This window comes from Schistocerca cancellata, chromosome 4 (assembly GCF_023864275.1).
Source record: "Schistocerca cancellata isolate TAMUIC-IGC-003103 chromosome 4, iqSchCanc2.1, whole genome shotgun sequence".
Taxonomy (NCBI): domain Eukaryota; kingdom Metazoa; phylum Arthropoda; class Insecta; order Orthoptera; family Acrididae; genus Schistocerca; species Schistocerca cancellata.
Genome location: NC_064629.1, coordinates 621,516,421 through 621,528,208, shown reverse-complemented (window position 1 = coordinate 621,528,208; position 11,788 = coordinate 621,516,421). Strand labels below are relative to the sequence as shown.

Here is an 11,788-nt window from a genome sequence, read left to right as displayed (position 1 = left end):
CGTGCCTCCGTTCGCCCAAGTAGGTAGAGGAACGTGGCACCTTCATCACAGTTCCTAATTTCACATTAACACAGTTTTTGGTGTATCCCAGCACAAGAAAATATATATTTAACTGTTATTTAGCTGTTCACTACCTCCATGGAGTTGCTACTACAGCGTTTTGATATCTCAATCAAGCTCAAAACGAATTGTGAGGAAGCACATCGCTAATAATGTTTTCAATATAATACTATGATTAACCGCCACACGGTCTTCGTATGAGTCTGAATTTCGAATAGAAGAACTGAAATAAAACTGAGCGAGCAGCAGCTTATCTGCTGTTCATGACGTCAGACCGTACAGATAAAGCCTTCATTTTGGCTCTCTTCCCCTATCGATATCTGGTATATTATTCCCACCAGTCTTAATTGTTGACTTGAAGAATGGGTAGACCCGAGCTCCACAAAGTCTTAACCATTTTCTTAAAGCTGGGAACAGTGCTCTCGGCAGCACTCGCACCATTTCCATCCTTTAGTGAATTTGAATCTACAATTCCTCCTTTAACATTTCTTCCTTCTCTTTTGCGTAGTTCGTATGATCACCTTGGTACGAAGTTGGTGTCCAAGCCATTGCCCGTGAATGTTATTTGAAATATGTAACATAGTGGATATTTGTTATAAGTCTGTTGCAGATCCTCTAGATAGCAACGTTGCCACTGAATTTCCCGTCTAAGAGCAACTTCTCACTCTGGCGACATTATGGAAAGCAGATAGTCTGAAAAGGCTTTTCGCGACGTGAAACCTGAGCATGTGTATAACATCATGAAGAGAGAGACCTCTTAGTTGTTTCTCTTGGCTATGTTGAAAGTACTGAATAATCGTGAAGAACTTTCTCATGTCATTTCTTGTCACTATCACGTGTTAACCACTCACCTAATAGTCCTTGCCGCTGTTATAATTTGATCCATCGACATAATGGTAGCTATTGGATTATGCCCCGATCTTATAATCTCCAGTGTAAGCTGCGAGAAAAGCTACATCCCGTGTATGAAGTATGTAGTCTGTGTGCACAATATGAATATTTATGTAATGGAGATTCCAGTCCACGTCACAATGTTGGCAGATTTATCTTCCACTCCTTTAACAGATGATTTAATTTATACTGTTAGCAAATTTATTGCTTACGATGTCTGCAATGTTTTCATTTTGAGGTAGACGATTGTACTACGACTGGAAGTTAAAAACTTTATGTCCAATTATCATCCACAAGCGTCTTCCTACTCCCCTTCTAACTGGTTTGTGTACTTCACTCCTTTCCATACTTACAGGTACATACATTTACAATGTGACTGAAGCAGTAGCCAAAAATGTTGCACAAATTCCTTCCTGTCTCAATGATACCTCACGTTGACAGCTCTAACACTCACGTTTATCGTTCAGAACATTCTAAAATTTTTTATAGAGTGGTTGACTGTGGTGGACTGAAATCAGTGGGAAATTTCACGAATTCCACAATATTCCACTTCATTGCTAATTCTGTTAGTTTTTAACACTTTTCACTGATTCTACAATTTTGTGGACTTTTCCACAATTTCAATGTTTGTACGGCTTCACATTTACATCAGTTATTCATGTAGTATGAAGTATAAGTAAGGTAACGTTTCTGGTAGCGTACTGTATTATGCTGTGCGAATTGAAGGCTGTGTGGCCCTAGATTAACGAACGGATAATATGTGTCCTGTAAGGTTCAGTAAAGCGTTTAAAGTGCCACAGCCTGTTTTATATCTTTATTAGCAGATTTATTTACCATTCTCTATTACTGAGACGATACTATTAAGTATCTGGTATGTCCTTCTTTGCTCAGCAATACTTTGAGCTGATCGATTTAACACCGCTACGTTCATTGTCACTTAGACAGTGTGAAGTATTACTTACATAGCACACTTTCTCATCCAGATGGTTATGGTTTCGTGATGACATTACGATAATGAGTCGCTACTGAGCCTTTTAAGAAGTCACCATGCTTTTTCACTATAACTACTCATATCGGTTTCATCACTGAATGTTACTGAGGAATAGGTATGATTATTGGATAATGCGGCTAGTTCTTCTACGCCAGCTGTCAGTATTTCTACCCCTGAAAGGGCTTTCATGAGAACCAAAGAGAGCAACCTTGGGGAATTAAGAAACATGAACAATATATCGCAATATTCACAACGTCATCATATGAATCTGGTACAGACACCATATGGACAATACATTCACCTAGGAATGAAATAATTTCTTGCCAATGAGCTTTCCTAAAATAATATATATGACGCAAGAAAATAAACTGTGGCTGAAATGTAGCACATATTTGAGAAACGGTAGGACAATGTTGAAAACTACGAATGGATTCCGCAACTGACTTCTTTGAGTGTTAGCTGCGTTCTTCCCTCATGATAGGATCAGGATTAATGCCTCATTTCAAACTAAGTCTGTTAAGAGATATCGGGAGCTTGTTACCAAGCTGCAGATTGAGATCACTGGAGTCTGTCAAATTCGCAAGAGCTTTCATGACCTTTCGTCTTGCTTCAGACGCGTTTCGTCTTTTACTTTAAGGCATCTTCATTGTATTTAATGTAGAATAATACAGTTTTATTTTTATATATGGTATTTACAGATTAGAAAACAGTTCACGTCCTATGTTTTACGTAAACAAATCACTACTTATATTTATTCGTTTGTCCGCCGAAATCTGCTTTTCTGCTCAGATGGCCATAGATGAGGACACATGGTCACTTCACTTATTAAAAATCGACACATTACCAAGTCACAATCTTTTCGTTCTCTAGTTTTCATATGGCGTAAGCTAGCTGCTGTGGAATTCCGCAACTAGTCTGATACTAACAGCAGATTTTCTTACGAGAACTACGACTGCTGTCATAGCTCTGCTCAATTATGGTGGGAAAATATTGGTAGGATTTAAATGCTTCAGATGTTAAGGGGATCACTCACCGAAAAGCAGACGCACCGAGTCTTCAACAGGCACAAACTCAAAAGTCAGGCAACTTGCTAGCATTCGGTGTAAATCCTTTCTCGAGCTAGAGTATAGAAGCACACGCAAAACAACAAAGCATTACTGTATGCATGACTTGTCCAAAAGGCTTATTTATGTTTACGAAAGCCGATGGCATAAGAGGGCGAAATGATACTAAAAATCTCGGTGTAGTTTAAGTGCCTCCTGTACACAAATTCGAGGTTGTTTCCCAGCCACATAGACCACAACTGTCTTATAGCAAATTGTTCGTCTCGGCTTTCGTTACAACACTGTAGTACGTTGCAAACGGTTATCGCTTACACTCTGCAGGTTGAAGCGATGCCTTGTTAACAGGGGCTGTTACTACAGATATAGTAGAAATTGAGTCAGAGGTTTCTTACAATCCATTAATTCCAGATAAAGAGGAAATTCACAATCCTGTTATAATTTCGTTTAGAACTTGCAAATCGTACTTACAAGAGGACCATGCGGAAGTAAGATTTTTGTACACTACTGGCCATTAAAATTGCTACACCAAGAAGAAATGCAGATGATAAACGGGTATTCATTGGACAAATTTATTATACTAGAACTGACATGTGATTACATTTTCACGCAATTTGGGTGCATACATCCTGAGAAATCAGTACCCAGAACAACCACCTTTGGCCGTAACACCGGCCTTGATACGCCTGAGCATTGAGTCAAACAGAGATTGGATGGCGTGTACAGGTACAGCTGCCCATGCAACTTCAACACGATACCACAGTTCATCAAGAGTAGTGGCTGGCGTATTGTGACGAGCCAGTTCCTCGGCCACCATCGACCAGACGTTTTCAATTGGTGAGAGATCTGGAGAATGTGCTGGCCAGGGCAGCAGTCGAACATTTTCTGTATCCAGAAAGGCCCGTACAGGACCTGAAACATGCGATCGTCTATTACACTGCTGAAATGTAGGGTATCGCAGGGAAAGAATGAACGGAGAGTCACGGGTCGTAACACATCTGAAATGTAACATCCACTGGTCAAAGTGCCGTCAATGCGAACAAGAGGTGACCGAGACGTAACCAATGGCACCCCATACCATCACGCCGGGTGATTCGCTAGTATGGCGATGACGAATACACGCTTCCAATGTGGGTTCACCACGATGTCGCCAAACACGGATGGGACCATCATGATGCTGTAAACAGAACCTGGATTCATCAGAATAAATGACGCTTCGCCATTCATGCACCCAGGTTCGTCGTTGAGCACACCATCGCAGGCGCTCCTGTCTGTGATGCAGCGTCAAGGGTAACCGCAGCCATGGTCTCCGAGCTGATAGTCCATGCTGCTGCAAAAGTCGTCGAACTGTTCGTGCAGATGGTTGTTGTCTTGCAAACGTCCCCATCTGCTGACTCAGGGATTGAGACGTGGCTGCACGATCCGTTACAACCATGCGGATAAGATGCCTGTCATCTCGACTGCTAGTGATACGAGGCCGTTGGGATCCAGCACGACGTTTCGTATTACCCTCCTGAACCCACCGATTCCATATACTGCTAACAGTCATTGGATCTCGACTAACGCGAGCAACAATATCGCGATGCGATAAACCGCAATCGCGATAGCCTACAATCCGACCTTTATCAAAGTCGAAAACGTGATGGTACGCATTTCTCCTCCTTACACGAGGCATCACAACAACGTTTCACCAGGCAACGCCGGTCAACTGCTGTTTATGTATGAGAAATCGGTTGGAAACTTTCCTCATGTTAGCACGCTGTAGGTGTCGCCACCGGCGCCGACCTTGTGTGAATGCTCTGAAAAGCTAATCATTTGCATATCACAGCATGTTCGTCCTTTCGGTTAAATTTCGCCCCTGTTGCACGTCATCTTCGTGGTGTAGAATTTTAATGGCCAGTAGTGTATTTCTTTATATTTATAATTCATAAAGTTCAGAACTCAAATGTCAATACTCCAATGCAGTTCGTTGTAAATCCCAAAAATTCTCGAGAAAAGAGGCTTCGAAGTTTGCTGAGCGGCTTTAATACTTTAAAGTAAGGTCGATTTTTCGACAGATAGTGTGGTTTTGTGGTAAAATTCTCGTCTGATATGTGGGTGTCTTGGATTCGATATGGAGAGAGCAAGCTGGAACTGAAGAGGGGGTAGGAGCATTAAAAAATGTTCCTAACGAACGCAATTTTTTAAAAAATGTGCGCTTTTCAATGAGCATCCCAGTGAATGTAAAATTCATAAACATGGAACAAATATCAATAGTGCTCGATACTGGTTGACTGGTTCGAGTCTCGCTTGGGTCAATATTTTTTTCTCTTTTTTCATTCCGCCCGAACACTTAGGTCATAAATATAGAAATCACCAAATATATGATAAGAAACACATATCTAACTGTAATTTTCATGAAATATGAGTGTAATCTCATTACTAATTGCATCGTGCCCACAAAAATCCAATTTTCGTTGCAAATGCAAGTTCTAAATTTCTGATGTTTCATAAAAGATTGTTAATAAAGATTTATTAAATTTACTATATGCTACACAGAAGTGCTCGTAGAACAAACACATTTGTTGAAAACTGTACGCTAGATTTGAATCGAACCCACACCACAGACGTGACAAGCGAGAACGCTACCACAGATCTGCATATACAGTCGGACGAAAATGTCCTTACTTACAATATTAAAGACGCTCTGAAATCTTCAAAGTCGATTTTCTCCAGAAATTTTTAGAGTTACACCGCTATGCTTTGGAGACTGATATTTGAGTTCTGAATTTAATTAATAATAAATATAACCCAACTTAAAAATTCAATCGCCGTGTGGTCTCCTTGTTAATACTGTATCAGCCAAATTGCTCCTTTGTCAGATTAAATTCTAATGTCTCGTTCTGTATTTCTGTTTTGGGTTTTGGGGCACATCTTGCAGATTACGGAGATTAGGCTCATAAATTCAAAACTTCTTATGTCTTTTCCATCTGCTTTCGCTTGCAGCGTAATGATTAAAGCGATGTTCCTGTACTGGGAGACTATCTTCTTCCACACAGATACTGAGCCTACTTTGATAAGTTCCTTTTAGTGTTACTTAGCCTCAGTCTTTGACTACCTTCTTTTAAACAGTATCGTCTCTAACTTTCCTTCCTTTCTTCATGCCTCAATTTTGTTTATACGCCTTATCTGGCATTCCTTCTAGGGTGACATTTTTTTTCATTTTTGTATATCTTCGTTTCTCATTCATATAGTGAACTATAAAAAGATTTAAAGAAGTCTTAGAATGCTTGCATAGTTATCTCTATGTTGTAACTTATTGTTCTGGAGCCACCTTAAATGATGGAATATTGCGCCTACTCAGCACGCGTTTCCGCTTGGTATTTTTCATGTCCTTATTTTTTATGTTGTTTCGCTTATCATATTTTAATTGCATTTCTTCGCATCCTCTCGAAAAGGAAGGAAGATTAGAATTCAACGGTCCATCGACGACGATGTCATTAGTGACAGGACACGAACTCTGATTGAAGAAGGATGGAGAAGGAAAGCGGCTGTGCTCTTTTAAAACGAACCATCCAATCAATCATCTTATGCGATTTAGGGAAAAAATTTATAATGTTAATGATGGTAACTGGGCGGGGATTTTAACCACAGTCCCCTGAATACGATTTCGGGCTTTTACCACTGTGCCACCTCCTCAAGAACTCATTTCCTGTTCGTACTATTTCATTCGCATGTTCTGTCATGTGCCTGCTAGCATTTGCTCGAAATCTATATTAACTATATTCTTGCACGTAAAGTTGTCATTTTTCTCATTTTTTTCGTAGCTATGATATTTTTCGGTGTTCGCATACGTGCCTTTGTTAAATAACTGCCCAGTTAATCTATCATTGGTTCCGAGACATCGGCAATTTATTGTTCCTAAAGAAAAATTTATAAAATTTGTGTTTCTATGACCTATTTAGCCAAAAGTTGTGTTGCAAGATTAGAGTACGGAAGTTGATGAGTGTGATACGTGACACATAGCCTGAAATCTCTCAAACATTAACTCCTAATATTTTTTTTTCGTTCAGGAACTTGCACATGGCTAAAAGCTCTATGACAACATTACGCATGACACACTACATAGCCAGGGTTCGAGGAAGTTACCGATACACGTTAACTGTGATTCATTTAGGTACAGTTATACTCACAGCATTCTCGGTCCAGATGAGAGTGCTTCTGAATCTCAGAATTTGGGAAAGGAGGAGACAAGCTGACGTGCTGATTCATTGACGGTCACTATCGTCACGTGACAGTCATTCTGTATTTCACTCACTAGTAATATATTTAGAGCAGAGGGCGTCAGACCTTCAGTCACCACATTGTTTGAAGAAAACGTTGGTGGGTAGCCTTTTCATATTTCCTCTCCATAAAGCAATGGTGGCAGAGGATCAAGATCTAGATTGAACGTTGGTCCTGTCACTTAATCCTTACTGAGATGGAATTATGTGCTTTCTGCCACCCCTCCCTGCTCCCTTTTCGAGGAAAGTCAAAGATTACAGGCAGATTCCATCAGTGTGGCAATGTTCCTCTTATGTAACCAAACCAGCTGCTTGACCTAGCTCCCCTTATGTAAAAAAACAATGTAATTTATGGCTAATGTAAATAAAATGCTCACTTTAACTCTCAGTTCTGTGTTTTCAGGACCAAATTAATGGCTGCTTTTTGTTTAATGACCTTAGTGTAAACAAACTGATTTATAACAAAATGGTCACCAGATGCTTTCAGCCTAATGCAGCAAACTGCTTACTTGAGCTATTATTTTTGTTTACAAAAGTGTTACTTAATAGTCAGATGGTTTTGGCCTTATCCAAGTAACCATAAATTATGATCCAAAATGGTGAGCTCCTCTTCCACACCCACATATTGTTTTCCTATTGGTCCCACCAACACCACCATCACCACCACCATCACCACCACCACCACCACCACTCTTCGGGTACCCATCAACATGAGATGAACCTAGCATTTATGCTCTGTACCTTGGTTATTCAACAGCATGAAACATCAGCAGCAGTGGAGATCAGCCATCATACTTATTATATATCACTGATCAATTAGTATTATTTTTTCCCACAGTGCAGTGGACTCCTGATTGATGATGATGCAGTCAACCTACCGGATTTATGGGAGTCAATCGAGTTTCCACAGCATCTACCCGATTTATCAGGCTTCATGTTTTAACAACCAGATTCTTGCTTGTGCAACTTTGAGTCTCCTGCTCAACAGCAGCGCTTCCTCTAAGATTGTGAATTCCCACTAATACCAACGCCAGCACTACCTGTCATGCAGTTACAATGCACATCTCACCAATTAAAGTGATGCTATTCTCACTAACGTACACTCTGAATGTGAGTGGGAGTAAGTATGTGGTTATGGGCATCTCCTCTAACTAATAGTTCAAAACTGTGATTGTGTTTGAAAATCCTTTATAGTGGCATCAAGATCGTGCTTTCATGATATGAATGATGGGAGCTATGAGAGAGTTTTTCAAAGGTGATATCACTATTCAACGATCAAACGGCTTTTGTTTTCTGGACTATCACACAATATGTGTTGTGAACTTCCCATAAACAACTAAAATCTACAACAACGAGATTAGAGAAGAGTACACTCGTTTTCTGGAATCAACATTCAGAAACATGATGTGTGCTGTTTCTGTCAGCCATTGTGCTGTGAATGAATGTTTTCAGTAGCAGGAATATGTGTACAGATTTCTCGGGAATGTGTGGCATGCTCTTTTAAAGTTCACTCATGAAGACACTTTGGAGGACCTTTCGCTAATAATTTTGATATGTGTTGTGATTCAGTACACAGAATGAATGAAGCATCACCATTACTCAAATTTGTGAAAAAATTCTGTGCATACTAGCTCATGTTCACATATCATAAAACAGTGCCAGAAATTAAAAATGTAAATAAATGATTCTTTACACCTCTAAAGAAATTTTTCTTCTTGGTTTCAAGTAGGTAGAGATGCACACCCATTTTGGCTCAGTGAATTGGGAAGTATTAAAAAAGAGTCTGCCTCCATTACTGGATGACTAAGCTGTAAAGGCTGTGCATTTTTGTATGCAAGAGGACTATATATTTGATAGCAGAATAATTTCTGGTTTATTCACTAGATATAAACACAATATATTTTCTTCTGTAGAGAAGTACATAGCACTGACAAGAAAATATGAAGATGCATATATCTTTGGTAGATTCTTTAATAACAATGACAAGGTACTAGTTAAAAATAAAGACTGAAACTTTTTTTTTACTCTAGCATTGGTATTTTTCCTATGGTAGTGTTTTTAAGAATTGTTATCACTCTTTCATGTAGCTGTTCCAGTCGAGACTTTTTAACCGTTATAAATTTTTCTACATAGGTGTTTCAGTGGAGACATTTTTAGTGCAGGTGATACGATATTGGAGATACGTCATTTGATTCTTTGATAACAGAAGTGATTTTTAACGTAGGAAACGAATCAAAAATACGTATAAAGCTAATGATCATCCTGGGACTTGTATCAGGCGGTAAAGAAAACTGCACTGGTGTGCAAAACGTTGAGGACAAAGGTAACTTTCGTATGATGTACCACTGCCAAGTAACATAGCTCGAAGTTGCTTGGACCACACACAGAAAAAAACTGCTGCATTATAGTATAGAATGTAATCGAAAGGAAAACGCAATAAGAGGAATAAATATGACACTTTTCTTCAAAGACAGTAATTACACTGAAGTTACCATGACATTTAATGGTCTAGTGGACATTATAAAACGCGGGACCTGGTTCTTAACCGGGTGTGTGATCACCATGTACGGCAAAGCATACTCTGCAACGTGCTCCCATGCTGGTCACAAATTTTCTGTTGAGTTCTTGTTGTAGGGCCTTCCATTCCTACACCAATGCGGTTGACGGCTGACTTATGGTCATTGGTGCACGTGAACATGCCGCAATACGTTTCCCAACACATCCTAAGCGTACTCAATGGGATTTATCTCGAGGGAATATGCAGGTCTGTATATTTGCTGAATATCATCTTATTCCAAGAGCCCTTCCACCTGCACTGATCGCTGCGGTTGTGCTTTGTGATCCATAAAAATGAAGTCAGGATTGAATTCACTCCTGAAAAAAAAAGAACACTCGGGGAAGGAGTACACATTCACAACAATTTTGACTGATGTGTTCACTGTATTCAAAGATTTGGAGGTCGGTACGAGTACGTCCAAGCAACATCATGCCCCCTCCCCCCTTTCACGCCATAAGAAATGGACCACCAAAACGATCATTTAGACAATGCTGTCTGGCGAACATTCGGAACATGTATAGGTCTCAGGAACATTGTTGAACAGTAAGAGTTTGGTGATACAGGTACTGTGGTATAGGGAGGTATAATTTAGCATGTGCAAACTAACCTCCAAGTGTTTGAACACAGTACGCTCACCTGTCAACGTTATTATGACACTTTACTCCATCTTCATTAGCTTCTTTTCAGGGGTGATTTCGGTCCTGACTTTATTGTAATGGATAACACAGCGCGACCGTACTGAAAAATTGAAATAGAGGAGATCCTGGAAGATAGGATGCTTGGTGAATGGAGTCACCAACATGATCCCATGATTGAAATCCCATCGAGCACTTGTAGGATGCGTTGGGAGACATATTGCAGCTCAACCACATACAGCAATGACCATCCACCAGTTGCCACACGCGCAGGTGGAGGAACTGGACGTCCAATTCCAAAAACTTCTTAACAACGTTGTGATCAGCATGGGAGCACACTGCACAGCAAGCATTTTTATCCACAATGATCACGTACCCTATTAACAACTGGGCAACGGCCTTGCCGCAGTGGTTACACCGGTTCCCGTGAGATCACCGAAGTTAAGCGCTGTCGGGCGTGGTCGGCACTTGGATGGGTGACCGTCCAGGCCGCCATGCGCTGTTGCCGGTTTTCGGGGTTCACTCAGCCTCTTGATGCCAATTGAGGAGCTACTCGACCGAATAGTAGCGGTTTCGGTCAAGAATACCATCATAACGACCGGGAGAGCGGTGTGCTGACCCCAGGCCCCTCCTATCCGCATCCTCCACGGAGGATGACACGGCGGTCCGATGGTTCCGGTAGACCACTCGTGGCATGAAGACGGAGTGCTTTACCCTATTAAAAACTACGTCACGGCTTTTGTAATGTCCAAGTGACCATCATAAATTACGGTGGCTTTAGTGTAATCATTGCCTTTGAAGATAGCTGTCATTTCTTTCGTCTCATTGTATATTTCTTTTAGTTAGCTTCTGTAACAGTCTGTAGCTGCTTTTCTACGTGTGGTCCGAGTTTCATCGTCCTGTGTTACTTAACAGTGGCACATCATGCGAAAGTTACTTTCTATCCTTGTTTTTTGCACGCCGGTGTATATATAAATGAGTTTCCACGAACCTATAATGAAACTACCACATTGGGAGTACGAAAACGTCCAATATACACATACAGACATAAACAGGTTTTGCGAACTCCACAGTCTCCAGAGCGACTAATCCTTGATTTAAGACTGTGGCCCATTTAAAATTCATCGAGACTATGTAACCCAGTGCGTCATAACTTCCCTTCAGCGGTAAACAAAGCGAATTTCGACATGGTTTCTGAGATTCTCCATTGTTTTCCTGAAAACAGCACAATACGTTGATTTAAAGAAAACTTTTTCGAAGGCACACATCACGAGAGCCACTTCTTTGGTACTTACTTCAATTTGCTCTCTCAGCCGGACTGACTGGTTGAG

General features: G+C 40.5%; 1 pseudogene; it reads left to right on the top strand.

The window, feature by feature from the left end:
* The first annotated feature begins 10,847 nt into the window (after positions 1–10,847).
* Positions 10,848–10,965, top strand: LOC126185703 (5S ribosomal RNA; annotated as a pseudogene).
* The last annotated feature ends 823 nt before the right edge of the window (positions 10,966–11,788 follow it).